Genomic DNA, 20,526 nt, shown 5'->3' with positions numbered 1-20,526 from the left:
GTATGTTATGGGACACTGAAATGCCATTAGGAGCTGCCATATCCTGCCATCTTGAAACTAAAGGCAATTACAAAGTGCCAGTTCTCACACAGAGACTGCCACTTATGTGCATTCTCACCTGTTAATTACTTTTTCATTCCAGAGCCAATAAATGCATGCGGCATAAATCAAATACAGAATTAATGCATATTAATGTACAGACAGAGTGATAAGTCTTACACTGCATTGTTGCAAAATAACGTTGATAACTTATTAAATCTAACTTATTTTTAATTATCTAAATAATGATGGGATGTTACAGATGGTTGCCAGGAATACATAAAATGTAAGATGTCACTGAGGTCCGCTGCACAGCTGAATGGAAAACTACACCATTAGTTTAGAAACTACTGCTTTTTAAATAACACTTTGAAGATGTTCATGTAAGCCAATACCTCAAAGCTGTTTTTAGTCTGTCACATCATATCATGTGTAAATGTGTGTTCAATGCACAAACATGTTTGATTAAATGGCTGAATGAGATTTGTGATTAGCCCCGTTCCTCAGTGATCAGCATGTCTTAGAAGATATTATGGTTGCCACACAGTAATTACGTGGCTTATTTGTGCCTTTAAACCTTTGCCAGGCCCAAGGTGATGAAGTAAGCAACAAAGTCAGTCGACAGTATTCTGTATTAGTTTCAAAAACACTCACATATGCCATCCTACACTCTTAAAAATCAAGGCCTTTTACTGGCACTGGTTACATGAAGAACCTTTAACATCCATGATGGAAACTTTCGATTGCACGAAAAGTGCAATATAAAGGAAAAGGGTTCTTCAGATTATAAAAATGCAGTTCTTTTGGGAAAAACGTTACTTGGAAACCCAAAAATGTTTTTCATTTTTCGTTTTTCATTTTTCATTTTTTACAGGGTTTCTGCTAGTTTTATGAAAGTCAATATAAAAAAAGACTTGTATGGCTTAATGTAATGTAAATGATGTCTCTTACTGAAATATGTAGCAGAAAACCCATGAAAAATTTGCATTATTTAAAAAACACACACACACACAGTTTTATACTTTTCTTTAATTTTTTTTCCCCCCATTATTTCAATAGCGTGAAAAATAAAAAAATACTTATACGATGCCACATTGTGAGGCTTTTGGTTGTAATTTTCAGTCGGCGAACAACAATTTAATTGATGCAAGTCTTTCCTCGCGATGAGAAGAGGAGCAAAGAATTTGAAGATGCCTGTGGATGAATAAAACTTTGGCAGAGACAAGAAACACTAGATGCCATCCTGGCAGGATGTAAACATGCCGACGCTTGTCATGACGCCGCAGCCACTGAAGGAGTTTCTCAGCATGTTTTTACTCTATATCGGGGGTTTAGACCTTACAACAGTTGAGTATTCTGAATTGTGTTGCGGTAAAAATAGCAACAGGTAGTGCTAGTAGCTCACCAAGCGCAACCATTTCACATCATAATGGCACCCCCATGGTCCAAAATATGTATAAAATGATGTGCTTTCATGGGTTCATTAACATCATATTAACCCATATATTTTATAATAGCCAGGGTTCCCTTTAAGACCAAGTTAAGATAATTTAAACACCAGGCTGAATGAAACACAATACATCAATATGGTTTCAAAGTGTACATGTCTTGTTTTAGCAACGCTTCAAAGTTAACTAAACTGAACTAAACTAAAATAAAATAAAAATTATTTTCTAGTATATCTTAAAAATTAAAAAGAAAAAAAAAATGGCTTGAATAGCTCTGCTCCAAAGCACGAGAATATGGAAATAACTTCTAATGTACATAAGTAATGTTCTTCATTAGTATTTTTGTCTCGTTTTCCTGTCCAAATATCTGAAGATTTTAAAATCGAAGCACATTTATTTGAGAAGTAAAATGACAAGTCTTGTTTTCTGAGAAATTGATCAAAACGAAGTGAATTTGATTAGAACAAGAACAAATATCTGCCAGCTGGCTCAAAAAATCATCTTAATTCAATGGAAAAACAAGTTTTCATTCCCCACTGATGAATGTTTATTCTTGTTTTAACCATAAACTTATTTAATTTTGCTCAAATCTGCAAAAAACAAGACTTCATACAGTATGTAAATGTAAAACAAAATAGTAAGAAATATATATATATATATATATATATTTTTTTTTTTTTTTTCAGTGCACGCAACAGAACTGAAAAAAAAAAGAAGCTAAACCCAGCCTAAGCTGGTTGGCTGGTTTAAGCTGGAAGTAGCTGGCTTTAGCTGGTCTCCCAGCCTGGCTAGGCTGGTCAAGCTGGTTTTACCAGCTAAGACTAGCCTGGCCAGCTAAGGAAGTGGCCAAAACCCCTCTAAAACCAGCCTGCTGATCAGCTATGACCAGCTAAGACCAGGCTGGGTGACCAGCTAAAACCAGCCAACCAGCTTAGACTGTTTTTTGCTTTTTGACCTTCGTTCATCTTCCGAACACAAATTAAAACATTTTTGATGAAATCTGAGAGCTTTATAACTGTTCACGTTTAAGGCCCAGAAAGGTTTTTGTTAAAACATTGTTAAAATAGTCCACAGACGATAAGGAATTGTTGAATAAAGTCATTATTTTTATTTTCTTTGCACATCATTGATGTCACATGGACTATTTTAACAGTGTTCTTACTACCTTTCTGGGCCTTGAACGTGTCAGTCGCTTTGCTGTCTATGCAGGGTCAGAAAGCTCTCAGATTTCATCAAAAATGCCTTAATTTGTATTCTGAAGATGAACGAAGGTCTTCACTTAAAAAAAAAAAAAAAAAAATGTAAAACCAGACTATGCCACGAGGCCATGAGGATGAAGAATTAATGACGTCATTTTTGGGTGAACTATCCCTTTAAGACCTTTTTAAGATTGTATAATGTAAAGTATTTTCTTTAAGTCCATTCCGGTGGCTTCACAAACCGAGGAACATGTTTGAAGCTTTATACGGGTACACACAGTTTAAATCGGAAGACAGTGTTTAGACTGACGATTCCTGCAGTGACTCCACATGGCTATGATTGAAGGCCATAACGTGTATACAACACACACAGGGCTATATATCAGAGCGAAGAGCTGTTCACCAGGAAAGGGTAATTACCCCAGTCTGTGCACCGTGTTCCTCCGCTCTTACAGCCATGACTTCATTCACCGCTCTGACCTGAAATCCACGTCGCATGTGGTGGGAACCAAACAGAGATGCGGCAGCACGTTTTGCAGAGCTTTTCTCTCCATTCTGTGAAGTACCTAACTTGCCCCGATCCACTTGAGTGGTAAATGTGTCATTATCCCAAGAGGGGACACCCATCTAAGCTGTCATTGTGCAGCTGGGGCTGAGTGGATGAAGCCAAATGTTGTCGACCCTGTGTCGTGTTCGCTTCAGGACTGCGAGGCTAAGCTGAAAAGAACACTGGAGCGTCGTAGTCCCCCTGAACGAGCGAGCGAACAAGCGATGACAGGGTGAGTGGCATTAAATGCGACTCTTCTCTAAACAATCGGTTTAAAAGAGAGGCTTCGTTCTGGCTCTCCAGTTGATTAAAGATGAGATCTGAGATGAGGCCCAGCATCTGGTAACACAATTGAACATTCGGGGAAGCAGTGACTAATGAGCTGCCTTCTCCCTCAGTGTCTGACTTCCATATTGCACCACCCCATTCCATTATGCATGCATGACAAAGAATGAATCAAACTTGGGTTTTAATACACCTCTGTGGATCTAAGATTTGAAAAATATCAAGAGCAGTTTTGGCAAGCTAAACTGCAGCTCTGCGTCTAGACGACCTCATGCAGAGATGAAGAGTTCCTTCAAAGTGCTAAAGTGTTCGACATTAAAGTCAGTGTTGTTTTAATAACGTATGCTTTTAATTTATGTATTAATATTTTGAATTGCCTTTTATTTTTATGTTCAGTTTCAATTTTCATTTCAGTTTAAGTTTATGATATTTTGTTACGTTTGCTATTATTATATTTAAATATTTATTTTTTTAGATTTCATTTATTTTATTTCAGTTTTAGTAATTTTAGTACTGCAACTGCAAACCAGTCATAAGTAGCATGGGTATATTTGTAACACAAGCCAACATTACAATGTATGGGTCAAAATTATTGTTTTTTCCTTTATGCCGAAAATCATTAGGATATTAAGTAAAGATCATGTTCCATGAAGGTAATTTGTACATTTTCTACTGTAAATATATCAAAACTCATTTTTAATTAGTAATATGCATTGCTAAGAACTTTATTTGAACAACTTTAAAGGTGATTTTCTCAATATTTTGATTTTTTGCATCCCCAGATTACAGTTTTTCAAATAGTTGTGTCTCGGCCAAATATTGTCATATCCTAAAAACCATACATCAGTGAAAATTGACCCTTATGACTGGTTTTGTGGTCCAGGGTCACATATTTATTTTTATTTCTTTCAGCTTTATTTCAATTAACTAAAAAAAACTATATTTGGTATTTTTATCACATTATGAAGTCAACATGAAACCAAAAGTGACCCTATTTAATATTTAATACACATTCCAAGGCTTACAGTAGTGCAAAAGTAATAATACATGAGGTTGTACAGACAAAACAATAAGTCATATTTCACAAGTAAACATTTCAAGTTCCATTTCAACTCTAACCGCTGATATTGTTTTGAAGGACAACCTTTCCGAGCCAATTTCTGAGTGGTTTGATGTCACTTCCACTTCCTGCTAATTGAATCAACTGTGCCCACTCCGGCATCCAAATCCTTTAATACTGTTTTGTATCTTTTCCATAATTGATGTCTTTGTTGTACTTTACTCTTAACTTCTCTACAAAAATCTTTAATCTTTGTGTTCACAGATGTCCTTGAGATTCACATTGATCTTTAACTGTGGAAGCTACTATAATGAAATGCAGATACAAGCACATTGTTGGCTAACTGTATTTTTTTTTTATGTCAATAGTAGTTAATTTGTTTTAACATATGGGGTTTTTATTTTTAAATGTAACTCGTGGCTTGCCAAGCATATGGTGACAAGCTATGACCAGTATCTCAGTGGGACTCATTTGATGTTTTTCAGTGGTTGCCATGTACTTAAAACTAGCCCAAAATTGCATTCCGGGGGGTAAAACACATGTTTTCTGGCAAGATTCCCCCAGTAAAATTCACATTCCATGGGCTAAATATCACGTTATTGAGATTGCTTCAACCTGCAGACATGAAAAACAACCTGCGGCAACTGTGCTAAAGTACCCAAATTCCGCAGACTTGGCAACACTGATATCTTTGTCTCCTCATAGTCATTACTATCTTTGTGCTGTCCAAAAGATTCACCAGAACACTTTAAATTTCAACTGCACCTGCAAAGTCTAGAAGATAATGATCCTGTCACCAGTCAGACATGAACTCGCACTGGTGTTAATCCAAAATAACCTCATGGGAATCTGGGAATGAGCCAATGAAATGGGCAGAGCACAGTTTTTGGGGTAATACAAGGACAACTCTCAATTCTTAAGACTCTACAACTAGAGGGCTTGTAGGGCTTTTAAATGAGGGTCAGCAGACTCCTGGTGGTTCACAAAGGTACTGCATGACATTTAAAAAAAAATGCTGACCATAATTGAACCACATTTAGAAAAAAAGTACTTACATACATACATAAACAACAGAAATATTTCCTGAGCACCAAATCAGCATATTACAATGATTTCTGAAGGATCCTATGACGACTGAAGTAAAGTACTGACATTTTTAAAATATACTACAATTGAAAATGGTTATTTTAAAGGGATAGTTCATAACAAAAATAAAAATTCTGTCATTAATTAGTCACCATCATGTCATTCCAAACCTGTAAGACCTTCATTCATCTTCAGAACACAAATTAAGATATTTTTGATGAAATCCGAGAGCTTTCTATAAGTATTCAAACACTTTTTGAATACTTTTTGTGGTCGTCAAAGACTGACAGGGAAGTGATGAAATTGTTGAACAATTTCAAAAAGTATTCTCATAACTTCATAAAATGAAGGTTGAACCACTGATGTCACATGGACTATTTTAACAATGTCCTTACTACCTTTCTAGACCTTGAACAGCAGTTCAAGTTGCATTGCTGTCTAATGCAGGGTCAGAAAGCTCTCAGATTTCATTACAAATATCTTAATTTGCGTTCCAAAGATGATTGAAGGTCTTTTTTCAGTTTTGGAATGACTTGAGGGTGAGTAATCAATTTGAATAAATATTTAACTTTTTTTTAATTTATGATCAAATAAGCGCAGACTTTCTGAGACTTCTTGGAAAAACATTAAAAAGAAACTCTTACTAACCCCAGAACATTAGCGTCTGTAAATTACAAGAGATTTGCGCAGTGGTAAGCGCTGAGGTAAAGTCACAAGTCTGGCTGCACGTCATTACTCTAGAAAAATTATGAGATCTGCATACGAAGGAATGTGATCTGCATACTAAATAGTTGGAAGAGGGCTAGGGCTGAAGCCTTCTGCTGTAACCTTCTGCTCCCCCCTACTGAATACTGATTCATTCATCGCTTGCACATGTTGAGTAAATCCCACAGTCACGGCGCAAGGCCGTCCTCCTTGAACTCTAATCTCAGAACATCTCTTATCGACAATGCTGAACGACATGATTAAAAAGGAGCCAGGACAATCCAGCCTTCCGCTTGGGATCTCCTTTTCTCCACGGCCTCTGTCAATCACCCAGGTAGCTTCCATATGGCTTTGCCTGGGCGGCCAATTAGACAGCCTCAGCAGTCACCTCTGTGGTGCGTTAAGCGCCCTGTGGGCATTAGAAATTCTATCTGTAGAGCCTGTGTATGGTAATGAGGAGAGGTAAAGAGAAAGTCTTCTGGAAGCCCAGTCTGAGAAGAACTCAGTTGGTACTAAGGGGTTTTTTCGTTCAGGGCTGTTAAGAGATGCTGGCTGTACTCGCTCAGACTGCCACTCCAAAAAGCAAATGGCCTGGGGCCCCGGCACTTCAGCCCCCATTAGCAATGAAACAAATCACAGCGGTTGCAAAGGCCTACCTGTGAAATGTGCACCATTTGTCTCCAATGAACTTCTCTCTCTGAGCCAGGGAGCTTATTTGCAGAGGTGGAATCTTTCAAAAGTGTACAGACGTCTTCACGTATCGACTTAAGAGCGGCGGAGAGGAAGAGAGGCGCTGTTGAACTGATGAAGTGAGCGATCATTGGGGCTACCTGCCTGACAGCCTGGTATCAAAATATAAATAATTCCATCCATATCGACGTACCCAAAAAACGCTAACCTGTATATCAATGTAATCTTCAAGGCTTTGAGGGCTCACCGACACACGTCGGTGAAATCTGAGGGTAGTATTGGGAAACTGATGTCGACAATGCTAATTTACAGGTCTGGCAAACTGGAGAAATCAGTGAAACAGAAAATGGAAAAATGAAAGCCAAGCTCTAGCTCACAGAGCTTCCTTCATCATGCAGCCATATCTAAAAACAACAACGAGCAATTTCACACAATAATTGACAAATGTTGAGCCGAAATTAGAAACGGGGGAAACAATCTTATGTATAGGTGTTTTTTTTCCCCTGGCTGACCATGTTGAGGAAATATGATTCAAAAAATAGACAATATGCTAAGGCTGAAATACACTACACGACTTTCAAATATGAAATGATTTTAAAACAGGCTGGTTAGAGGAAAACTGTAAATCATAAACTAAATGACTGAGGATTGTAACCTCAATGCACCTCGATATAACAAACAAAATGATGAGTTCTAAAATCATCTCAAAATATCAAACACCTTTAATATCCTCTGACTGGGTGGGAAAAAAAAAGTTTTAATACATCATAAACTATGCTATTTTCTAGAGCTGTAAAATACACATTTAGTTCTACATTACTATAATATTGAAGGTTAAAGTGAACTTCTTTGTGTACAAATTTTGTATTAAATTACACTCAATGAAGATTTTATAATCAAGTTACTAACTTACTAACACAGGGCTCCAGACTGCCACCAAATGGTCACATTTTGCAACTATTTTTTCTGTCAGTGTGACTACATTTCACGAGTTCACCCTTACATATAATCTGGTTGAGTAAACAGTAAGCATATTTTGGCGTGCCCGGAATATGGCCCGAACCCAGAAAACTCCCCCCCATCCCAAGTATAGGATGGGGATAGATTAAGAGTGAGGAGTTGGGGTGGAGGGGGCATGCCGAAAAACAGTCGAATGACGGAGGTAAGTCGGCTATGTGCATATATATGACTTGTGCTAGTTTAGATGATTAGCTAGATGAGTTGCACCTGTGCTGAATTAGTTGATTATCTGATCGTGCTCCCCCAAACTTTGTTATCAAACATCATTTTGTGAGCAGTGGCACTGGCGCGACCACCATGTGTTGTTAAACTCATTTTTTCACAACAAAACCAGCCCAATTGCTACTCACGGTGCGAGGGGGCGGTCCTCCGGTAAAAATCACGTTCCGGATGGGAAAAAAACACGTTTTTTGGTGGTGTTCCCCTGGTAAAATTAGCATTCCAGGGGCTAAATATTACATTACTTGGGTCGCTTCAACCCGCGGACATGAAAAACAACCCACGGCAACAGTGTTAATGTAGCCCAATACGACTTGGCAACAATGGCTACTCGTTTGAGCTGTGCAGTACGGACTGATTATCAGCTCGGACCGCAACACAAACAAACTTGTCAGAGCTCAGAACAGCTTCACTCGGGTACCAAAGTCGATTTCGCGACACTGTTACTGCACAGCGCTGCGAGATAAAGTGAGAAGTGTTTGAATTCATTTCAGAATAAATAAGGTTGCTGTGAGATCTACTGATAATAATAAAAAATTCTGCCCAGAATTCTGTTATAAACAGTGCTGACGTATGTCAGAAAACCAGAAGTAGTAACACTAACTGTTGTGGCAGAAATAGTCGAATGTTATTACATTATTCATTTCAGGGTTTGTACAACCTTTTGAGAGAAAACTTAAGCATTTTTCAATGACTTTCAAGCATTTCACACTACCATTTCCAGCACTTTAAAGCTCTAAAATGAATCCGTCTGAATGTCATTTTTAATATGGTGACCAAAATATACTTGCAAGATTAAAAGAAAAATACATCAAGTCACCATTATAACAAGTAGATGGCAGCAGAGGAGCACTTACTGGCTTATTAGTCATTCATTTATACCTTTTGCTTTATATTTTTAAATTATAAAATCACTATTACCAAAAATACTAAATCTTCAATAAACCAGTTTGTATATTTTTGTATATGATGTAAGAAAAGTTTGAAAAACATAACTTTTCTTCAATTTGTGACTAAATCACACAATCACTTAAGTTGTTAGTCAGTACTATAGAAGAATAATGGTACATTTAATAAGAGTAGAATATACTAATTTTCTATATAACAATTATATGCAAGTTACTGTTGTTAATAAAACAAAATTTTGTATGCTTCCCAACTCAAGCTTAGTGCTTTACTGTCAAATTTCTATAAACATGCAATAAACAAGAAATTAACATGTAATATTATTAGTAACTGCACTTAATAATGCAAAACAACAGTAATTTTATGATTAAATTATCTATATTTTTAATACTCCCACACACCACCCCCAGCGCTACCAAATTTGCTCTTGGCACCACCATCTGTACAATGTTAGTCTGGAGCCCTGAAATATATTTCTATTCCAATTCATTTTTTGAAACAAAAATTTAGATTTATTTAAACATAAATTAAATATTGAAGAACAGTAAAAATTACAAAGAAGATGTTATATGGTGAATATATTTATCAAAATGCTCCTCTCTAGAGTTTTTATTTTTCTAGCCGACTTATTTTTATGGTCACCAATTTTTTTTTTTTTCCTGAGGTAAATGTGATGTTACATGACATATTATTTACAGGCTGTTATACTGACGTCTTTCCATGGTTGAAACGAGGATTAAGCGATGACATCGGATTTCGGTAAGTTGTATTCTTTCTTTTAACATACCTTTGAATGTTTATTCATGTTTATTTAATACTAAAACTGGTATTAAAGACGAGAAGATGAACTAAAGCGCTACAGCAATCTGTCACTTCACATTACACAGCGCCAAAACAGCATTTATTGTTTGAATACTGTAATAAAATGCACAGAATTTAAAATCTGAGACTTTGTTTCATATCAAAAGTAAGAAAGCACAAAGCTTATTAGGATTTACTGGATAAGAGGTGTGCTACAATGTTCCGTTCGTTAACTGAAAACAGCCTAGACTAATCGAATCTTGGGATTTAAGAATCAATACTGTTTATAAAATCAAGAAATCACTATTATTATTTTCAATGAAATCAGCAGATTTTCAGCAACTAGCATCATCTTGTCCAGACTGTAAATTATAGGGCCAGCCTTAAGTCAACATTTAAATGAACATTGTTTTAATGCAAGGCCCTTGCAAGATCTGAAAGAACAAAATTACCAACATGTTACCAGGATTGATGAAAAAAGTCCTCAGGCATTAAATAAGACCAGCCTCTAGGTTGTTTTAAGCCTTGTAAAACCTTAGAAGGTCATTTTAAAACCACATTTCCTTAATTTATCAGTCAATTAAAAAATGTGACATGCTTTTAGTCACAACGATCATTTATGTTCACCCCGAGTCTTGCCTAAATGAACGCTGAAGCAGTTAATTCAAGCAAAAGCATTAGATCATGTACGATACTTCAGTCAGTTGCCGGTTATGAATTCCCTGCAGGGAATCTGCCATCATGAAAAGATCCTTCGACCGTTCTTTCGCTGTCGACAGATGCATATTAGTTAATTCTGAGATATTAGACTACTTAAACCTCAACGACACCTCACAGGATATATGCAAGCCATTCGCTGTCATCACAAGAGTGACACAAAGTGATAGCGGCTGTCATGGAAACGACGGCTAGGCATGAACTTGATGAGATGCGCTACAAAGGTGGTGCACAAAGTTGATAAAAAAGTGACTTCAAAATCCTGGAGAAAAGCAGCTCGTGTGACCTCAAATGGCCTTGAAAGGAAACTCAGCTGGAGACACATCTGACAACTGACACTTCCAGGGCAACATGAAAGAGGCATTTTCGGAGGGTGGGTGACATTCAGAATGTGCTCGACAGCCAAAACACTAAAATCAAATGTCTGTAAATAACATCTTGCTAAATTCAAATAGCACACATCAAACTCTCAAGCCTACTGTTTTGATGTTTCATGAGCCAAAGAGTTAACGGTGGCAAGTCTGTGCTATATAAAGTGCAAAAGCCATGCTGCATAATAATAATAATAAAGCTAAATAAGCTGCGAAGGATTATATTTTGTGCAAGCCTTAAGGAAAATAACACAGCAGCTGCAATTTTCAGCCATTCACCTGGGCTAAACTGATTTGTGCCAATAATTATTAACTATGATAAACTGACTGCGCTGGGCTGGGCTCCTCTGGCGAGGAGAGGCCTGGAAAATTCACTTAAACACTACTGACCACAGAATCGATACCAGACACGGAGGATAGATATGGATATGTCATGCTCTCTGACATTATATTCTGCTCATTGACTGACATATGGATTCAGAAACGGCCTTAGCTGCTGGAGGCTTTGAAAGCACAAACAATCCTCTATGTTTTTAACATGTCATGATTTTCAATGTTTGCTTTCACTACTGCAATTTTTTTTCATTGTTGGTCCACCATTACAAATGTCAGCAAAAGAAATATTTCAAGACTTTTTATTTTACAAATCAATGTCTTAACTAAAGTAAAGTTCCATTTGGAAAGTAGACATTATGCCCGATAAGTCCAAAACTGACAAGTTAATAATATAATCTTTAAAAAAAAAAAAAACATGCAAGAAACATGGATATACACACACATATATATATATATATATATATATATGTGTGTGTGTGTGTATAAACTAGGGGTGTAACGGTACACAGATGTCACGGTTCGGTACGTACCTCGGTTCGAGGGTCACGATTTGATACGATTTCGGTACAACAGAAAAAAGAAAAACAAAAAAAAAATCTGCTATGCTATATTTATTTTAATTTATTTTAAACAGACAGTAGTACAAATTACTATTTTTTTCCACTTACATGTGAAAATACTACATATCATATCAAATTAATGTCATATATAGGCATATATATATATATATACACATACATACAAGGAATAAATAATTGAAATATATTTAATTTAGTTAACTGATAGACAAGGGGGGGAAAAAACTGTGCGACACGTAACGTAGCCTAGATATGCTGAGTTTCAGTTCAGTTTTGTGGCAGAAAGAAAACTCAAATGGCAGAAAGCGACATTCTATTTGTTTTTTGTTTAAGTTGATTTTGCTGGTATAAGGAAAGTCGAAGTAATCGTGCCGGCGCATACAAACACAAAACATATCAGTTCCAGACTTCTAGCATTTCTAACTTGACAGCGCAGTTGGTGCCTTACTTTATCAAAATAAAACACAGCGAACCAAACATCAGCACGCCCGCCTCACTGTGTAACCGTTAGAATGCAACTGAAGTACAAAGTCTATAATTTACATAATAAATAATAATTTAGCATTTGGATGCATCACAAATATGGAAATATTATGGAATATTTGGAGTTGTGCTGAATGAGAGAGGCAGAATACAAGAGCACAAAGCTCCATTTCGCAGACAGTTGAATGCGCAAGCCTTTAAAGTAACGTTATCCACAAGTTTCCTCAGCCCCATGAGGTCTTGTGTCAAAAGTAGGAGAGTCTTCCAGTTCGTAGTAAACAAGCGGGACTTGACACTCATTCATTCAACAGTTGACAGTACTGATGGGCAAATGAGGCCTCGTGAACCACCGACATTTTCGTCTGACTGTTTCAGGAAAAATTCAAAACTTAAGAGTGTTTTGAAAACAGTGCGATCTGGTGGTAAAAAATGAAGCAGCCAAAAGCCTGTAAAAGAAAGAGAAGGGTGTTCCTGCACAACTGGAGGCTGCAGCTTCAGGACCGCATTTCTAGGACCCTATAGTTGTTGTTTTTTTTGTTTTTTTGTATTATGTTATTTATTGTATATATGTATGTATTAGCTTCTCATACTATTTAATAGCGCTTGCTATTCAATTCTGTATGTTATTATTTAACATTGGTAACCTGATTGAAATATTTAACCTAATTTATTTCAATATATTCTATATATATTCTGGTTTTAAATTCAGTTTTCTTGCAAAGAAAGACTTGAATCTTTGCGAGACTTCAGTTCATTAGCCGCAGCACAGCGATTCACCTCTGATGTGTGGCACGCATAAAGTGCAGTAAACGGTAAAACAATTGCACTACAAATTAGTGTGTCCATTAGTACATCAATAAATGTAAGATCATTTGAATATAAATGCTAGTTTATAACATTCAGCAGAACAATGAACTGTTCTGCACAGCTAAATAGGCTAAATGGAGATTGCTGACACCGCCTCGAACACAAGTTCACACCAGCTCTTACATTAAAAATAAGATGGAAAGATAAAAAAATGAATAGTTTTTGTTTTATGCATGAATCAGGTCTCCTCTAGATGTTGCTGTCACAAAAATAGGGTTCTAGAAATGCGGTCCTGAAACTGCAGCCTCCGGTTGTCCAGGAACATACTATTGGGGAAAGAAACTCCGTCGACAAAATATTCACCACACATTACAGGTCGCCTCATATGAACATGCACAAATATAAGTCTAACAGTGTGTGTCTGTTTATCTCTGATAAATTCATTTACCCTTTAAACTGTGGCCTTAAGTGCTAGTACGAATATCTATATGACGACATAGAAAAATAATGTACACATGAAATGCACATGGCAAATATTTAAATTTCCTGAAATTTTATTGTATTTATTTTTGATATTACTTGTATTTAAAAATACAGATGAATACGATCTAGGGGTTCGAACCGATGCACAAAGTGAATCAGGCTCGGGACTGGAGAGAAAGTGAGGATCCTTTTGTAACTCGTTTCATGATTTCTACGTTAACAACACAAGCCATGAATCGAAGCCAGGCTTCATCTGGCACACTCCTTAACACAAGCTCCGATGCCTCAGTTTAAATGTCTCATCACTAGTTAACAGTCATTCAAGATTTAGCGATCCAAACTTGCTAACGATGTGGGAGCACAGTTTCGAACAGCACATGCTGTCCCTGAGCACCGTAAAGACAACGCACATAAAGGTTTGCAACTTTACAAAGAAAACAATGATCCGAAAAACACTTTAGCCTCTCCCTAATTAGCACACAATATACCATTGGTACACTATTACTAACGCCTCACCGGAAGTTGTACTCACGGTCTTTATTACAGTACCGTCCCTCGGAAATTTTTAAGCAATAGCTGAGTTAAATAAAACTACCCAGAAGGCTGGGTTAAACATTTAACCCAACTGCTAGGTAAAATCAACCCAGTCACTAGGTTTGTCCATATTTCACCCAGCACTGGGTTGCATTTAACCGAGCATTTTTAGAGTGATATAGTAGGCGAACGTTATAACATCATATTATAAAAATAAAAACTATAATATTACAAAGCTATATTGTGCATTCCTGTTGAACACATTCTAGACATCACAGAAGCATGTTTGTTAGCATCGCTACTGTTCTTCCATCAATTATTGCACAAAAAGGGTTTTCATTAGCTTGGAAAATGGGCTGAGTGTTGAGTTTGTGAAGGGCTGGTCTCATGGGTGTTGCACAGATTGGCAAATGTCCTGTGAGTGGCCCTCAACACAGAAAGTGCTGAATGATGCCCTTGTCTCAATTCTGTGGAGACCGACCTCATGGATACTGACAAATTGTCACACCATGTTGGTTAACCTTCACTACAGCAGAGAGTTGTGCTTCTGCATGACCTATCCATCAAATGATCAGGGCATCCAATGAGATCATGCATCTTACTCTGTTTTCTGTCAGGTGCATATACATATGCGCTACCAGCCAGGCACTCAGACATCAAACTCCAAACTTGTGTGGGCCTTTGTGTGCCCTTTTAATCGTGTTTGTTCGGTTGCTGGGCACTTTCTGTCTACTGGGACAGGGCTTTCTGTGAAAACAAATGCAAATCGCCAGTACCAGTCCAAGAAATACTCGCCTTAGCCACCTTTAGCCATAATTACACACTGGTGATATCGCTGAACAACAGCAGACCCTCTACCGATGCCAGGAGAACATTACTGTACCTTTAGCTGCACTAATAATAATTTTCCAAACAGGTTTCCTTAAACAGACAGCCTTTTATTGTTCAGACAATCATAGTCCTGTCCCAAACCTGCTGCTGATATAGTAAGACAGAAAAACAAGCTGAAAAAGTATTTTTATGCATTAAATATAGCAAAAACTCCAGTGCTGATTTTTCATTTCACCAGCCTGTACAAAACACATATACAAGCAATTTTGCAACAAGACAATAAAAGAAGTCTTCTGGAAACCCATTCAAGCATGCTTATGCCTGCAGCAGCCTTTAGTTTGCAGACTTTATTACATGTAAAATAAATATGCCAGTAAATAATAAATGAGATAAAGTGAATGTCTTTGTTCCATTGAAATACAGCGGAACACTGCACACTAAACATTTCACATTTCACATATTACCAGTGCACTGTAATACAGTTTTGTAAGTTTGGCCATGTTGATATATAACGACACGGCCTTCACAGCTCATATACTTGGCTTGGTTTGTAACGGAAGAAATCAAAAGTATCAATAAGTAAAAATTCAATTTCTTTTCTCCAAAGGGGAATTGACTTAACAGCTTATAAACGTTTTAAGATAGACCTACTGTGATGCTGCTTCTACATTTTAATCAACATTAAATCAATAATTTATTCTTTTTTTTTTATTTTGATTTCCATTTATAGTGCTTCACTGCATTGTAGTTCTTTTTTCTCTTTTTTTCTCAGTTCTTATTTGAGTTGTGTTGAACCTGTCTTTTTCAGGTATTTTTTGCATCAAATCAAAGTAATGTTGTGATTCACCTTGTAGCTGAGCACATACAGAGCGTGTTACTCACCAACAGCGACTGTATCAACCATACATCGCAATGTAAAGACATGCATTAAATGTGCTTCATCAGTAGCCTGACAGTGAATGTGTTTCCCGCAGAGCTGAATTGCCTGCTAATCAATCAATCCTGTCAATCCTCCTTCCCTTTAATGTTTATTAAATATCCCTGCTAAAATATCCCTGGTCAGCAGGCTGTTTTTAGAGAGGTTTTGGCCACTTCTTTTGCTGGTCAGGCTGTGAGACCAGCTGGCCAACCAGATAAAACCAGCTTGGCCAGGCTGAGAGACAAGCTAAAACCAGCTACTTCCAGCTTAAACCAGTGTAGGCTGGTTTTAGCTGTTTTTTCCAGCAGGGATATTGTCTAATTTCTGCTATCAGTCCTCAAACGTTTAAGATATTTCACCAAGTTTAACTTAAATCTGCATAATTCCATATATTTCCCCCAAAATCTGCATGGAAATGCAAAAGGGACTCACAGATTCCTTACAGGCATGTCCATGAGTGCATCACAAACCTGTAAAAAAGAAATAGTGCACTAATATGGTCCTCATACCAACTCTAATGAAAGTCTGCTAACAAAAAAATATGAGAAGGTGACTGCTTGGGTCACAAATAAATCTTCTTAGTAAATAAATCATTACCATTCACATGCACTGACTCATTGATTTGAAACTGTGTTACTGTTTTGTAAGACTGATGATAGCACTGGGTAATCGCATTGGCTTTCGGACTGTGAAGGGGCATTTCATTGGTTCCACCTACCAAACAAACACGCCCCCTTTACTGTGTTTTGCGTGTGAGCGAGATTAGTAAATCAAATTTGTTCACAATAGAGGGTTTGCACTTACATCATGGTTTGGTCAGTTGCTCTGATGTGCGGCCATATTGGCGATACTCAGATGTAAACAACAGCATGGATTGTATTGTTAATGTACTACTGAATATGTTATTCTGCTAATTTCTGCTGTCTAAATCACGGAAAAAATGTGTGCAAGCTGCTAAATCACATAGAGAGGCTTAGTAAGCAGAAAAGGGCACAATATTTTGATAAACTAAAGTTAATAAGTTAATAAATTATAAGAACCAACACAAATGTTGTCAAGATTCTTGCCCTGGAAATGCTGGTTCAGTTTGGTCAGGCTGGTCTTAGCTGGCCAGGCTGGGAGACCAGCTAAAACCAGCTACTTCCAGCTTAAACCAACTAAGACCAGCCAACCAGCCTTGGCTGGTTTTAGCTGTTTTTTCAGCAGGGTTATTTAATTCATTTGTATCTCTCATAATTTGCTTCATAAATATACCAAGCAGTGGACAACACCAAGAGATGACAATAACATGACACATATGTCTTCTTGTCTTATGTGCAGAAAATGATTCTTAAACTCTGTCTGGGTCTCTTATTAGATTTGTAAACATAAATGTTTAAAAGGCTACGGAATCGGTTGAGTGAACGACTCAGTGACTCGTTCAACCACAAAAGACACTCACTTGCCGCCACCTATTGGCGTAACAACGTAACCGACAGAAAACCCACTCAAAAGAATCTTTTAAGTCCAAGAATTCAAAAGAATTCGGTGAGACTAAATTTATCAACAGTTTGCAGTTCACATTAAGGATGCATTTAGGAGAAGGAGCTAGGAGATATCCTTATACTTACAAAAGAAACACTGTGTTGACATAAATTACAATATTCACCCTTTAAACCACTTACCACTAAGCAGTCGTGAACATTAAGGCTTTACATAAGAATTTTATCCTTTTTTTAACAAAACGGCAACCTTGTGTGAGTAAGCTCAGACATTGAAAGCAAATAATGACTGTGACATTAAAACAGAAATCGACTTTTTTTTTTTTTTTTTACAGAACTCGCTTGCCATTATCCACCAGGGGGTGCAAAGATGACACCCATTCCACCCTCATCTTCAGCCAGAAGCCCTCAACACAGCCTCACGAAGCTCTCAAATACATTAGGTTATTTCACTACCAGTGAGGATTCAAAATCATTCAGTAGTAATTGTAATTCTCTGTAAGAACTGAAGCAGATGCTGCAAAGTTTAAAGACACACATGTTGCACCTAATACGTTAACGTGTGCCTTGTGCACACACAACAGCTATAAAACAGAGGATCAGCAGAACCGTTATAGTGCGGGTTTAAGGTCACTTTAATAGAATAAGATTCAACATTTGACTTTGAATGCTATTAGAGCACATCAATTAAGTTTTTTGCATCACATGCATGTTCCTCATACCTGCATTTCATTCTCCTTTTATAGCTATTTTTTCCTGTAAATCTGAACGCATATGCAACAGTACAGCAGAATTTGTTGTAGTAACTCTACCGTGCTGAATGTGAATAAACTAGCACCACTTAAATATTTTTTTTTCTGAACGATCTAATTGTCATGCAAATCATGCAGCGTTCATTGACTATCAATTGTTGCTGTGACTAATGCAGAACATAGGGGAATTTTTGGCTAATTTACTTTAAAATTCATTTGCGGCATAAGCCTACTAAATGTTTAAAATTGCACATAATGGTATTCAAGTTTAGCGCATTTAACGCCGATCTGCATGCCGCTTCACAGTATATTTGATTCCTATACCGTCTGCCCACAATATTAGAATGATGTAAATCCAAACACAGCATTAAAGTGTCACGATCTACAGCAATTTCCCATGCAATCCAATCCATCACATGTTGAATAAACTAAATGCAGATTAGAGCGTAACTGCATGAAGCAGTGATGCGAATCGTCTTACCTGTTTTAAAGCTCGTCGCTTTTATGCCTCCGCGTTTTTCTGTCCAACAAAATCAATGGTGTTATTTCTTCTGGTAGTGTTTTATTTGGCTTGATGTGAGCTTTAATGGTCAGCTGTTGTTTTATAAGCACTGCGCGCCTGCCCTATCAATTCCCGTCGTTCCCTCGTGCCCGGTGCAACGCTGTTGAACACGATTAAAGAAAAAATAAAACCTTAGCGAGCGTTACGCCGTCAAAAACTACTTTCGAAGGCCACTTCATCTTAATTTTTTCTCCGTGTATATCCGTGTGATACGAGCGATGCGGGGCAAACGCACGCTGTCAAGAAAAGAAGGGGAAAAATCCGCATCCCAGTGAGAAATAAATGAAACAGATATCCTCTCTCATGTCAAATTAAGTCAAACACCGATCGGCGGTCTTCTTTTGCTCTCTTTCCTTTACTTTCCTTCTCCTCTTTCCAAAAATGAGTACCTTTGAATAACGGTTTTAAACGCGTGTGATAAGAGCCCGATAGCTCTCTTCTCTCTTCAGCTTCAGGACCTGCACTGATACAGCTCTCACTCCTTCACGCTGCTCTCTTCTCTAGACACACCATCTCCCACTCCGCTCAGTGCATCTCTGGCTTTGTGGGTTTTATTACAGATGACAGGAATGCAAGTTGGACTGTCAAATATAGCGATGCGGAATGAAAATATGAGTATTTCTGATAGCGGTTTCAATTCGTCTTAATGATTCCTGCAACCTCGGCGATTCGATTAACGGCCCTTTTAACACTTTTGCGGAAGAAATTTTTGAAAGAATTCTTGAGAAATGTCAAGGAAATTCTAATTGCGTTTACTGCCCTCAGCGGTCTGTTCTATTCAACAAAGCATATAAAAATAACATTCTTTCAAAAGAATGTTTAAAGACTTTCCAGACGCGACATAATCCAATAACTTGTATTTAGCAGTTACTGAAGAAACAGGAATGGAAATGTAATTAATTCCATCATTTATATGAAATATTGAAGGACTAGGACTATAACGCAAATAACCACTTAACTACACCGATTTAAATCTTAATGCGCTCTAAATATAATAACACATTAAATGTTTGGATCATTTCGAATCGGACATGACTCAAGATCAACAATACTTTTAGTAAGCGCTCCGAATGCTTCGAACGTCGTTTAACTCAATAAACATCTGACTCATTAGAGTCATTTTTTGTTTATTGCGGGCGTATGTAAAAAGAACCGGCTCAAAAGAGTCATTCCCTTATGGAAACAGACTACACTGGTAGCGATTTTGATTCAGTTAAAAGCACCGGCTCACGAGAGTCATTCGCTTGCGAAATACTATAGTCGCAGTGTGGTAATGATTCACTTTAAAGAACCGACTCGTGGGAGTCGTTAGTTCGGGAATCGAACTTCACTGGTTGCGCTGTAGCTTATGTTTCTTTTATAGCGGTGTTGTGGCGCCGCTTAATGATGCAGGAAAAGTGTACGGTGTTGCATCAGCACGTTCGAGAACCGGTAACGGAGAATGTCACGTATACCATTTGGATCGGGTATTTAATGGATCCAATCGGTTCTCATGCAGACAGCCTCCTGCAGTGTTGCCAAGTCCGCGGCTTTTCCGCGGAATTGGGCTACTTTAACACTGTTGCCGATAGTTGTTTTTCATGCCTGCGGGTTGAAACGACCCCAATAACGTGATATTTAGCACCTGGAATGCGATTTTTACCAGGGGAACCCCGCCAAAAAACGTG

General features: G+C 37.5%; 1 protein-coding gene across 1 annotated transcript in view; it reads right to left on the bottom strand.

The window, feature by feature from the left end:
* The window catches only part of grik4 (glutamate receptor, ionotropic, kainate 4), a 455,824-nt gene extending 436,451 nt beyond the window's left edge, over positions 1 to 19,373 (bottom strand). The window contains exon 1 of the mRNA XM_051129192.1: positions 18,779 to 19,373. The gene's annotated coding sequence lies outside the window, so the exon portion shown is untranslated. The remainder of the gene's footprint in view (positions 1 to 18,778) is intronic.
* Between the last annotated feature and the right edge of the window lie 1,153 nt (positions 19,374 to 20,526).

This window comes from Labeo rohita, chromosome 15 (assembly GCF_022985175.1).
Source record: "Labeo rohita strain BAU-BD-2019 chromosome 15, IGBB_LRoh.1.0, whole genome shotgun sequence".
Lineage (NCBI taxonomy): Eukaryota > Metazoa > Chordata > Actinopteri > Cypriniformes > Cyprinidae > Labeo > Labeo rohita.
The sequence above is the reverse complement of the archived record's forward strand: the minus strand, read 5'-3'. Positions and strand labels throughout refer to the sequence as shown.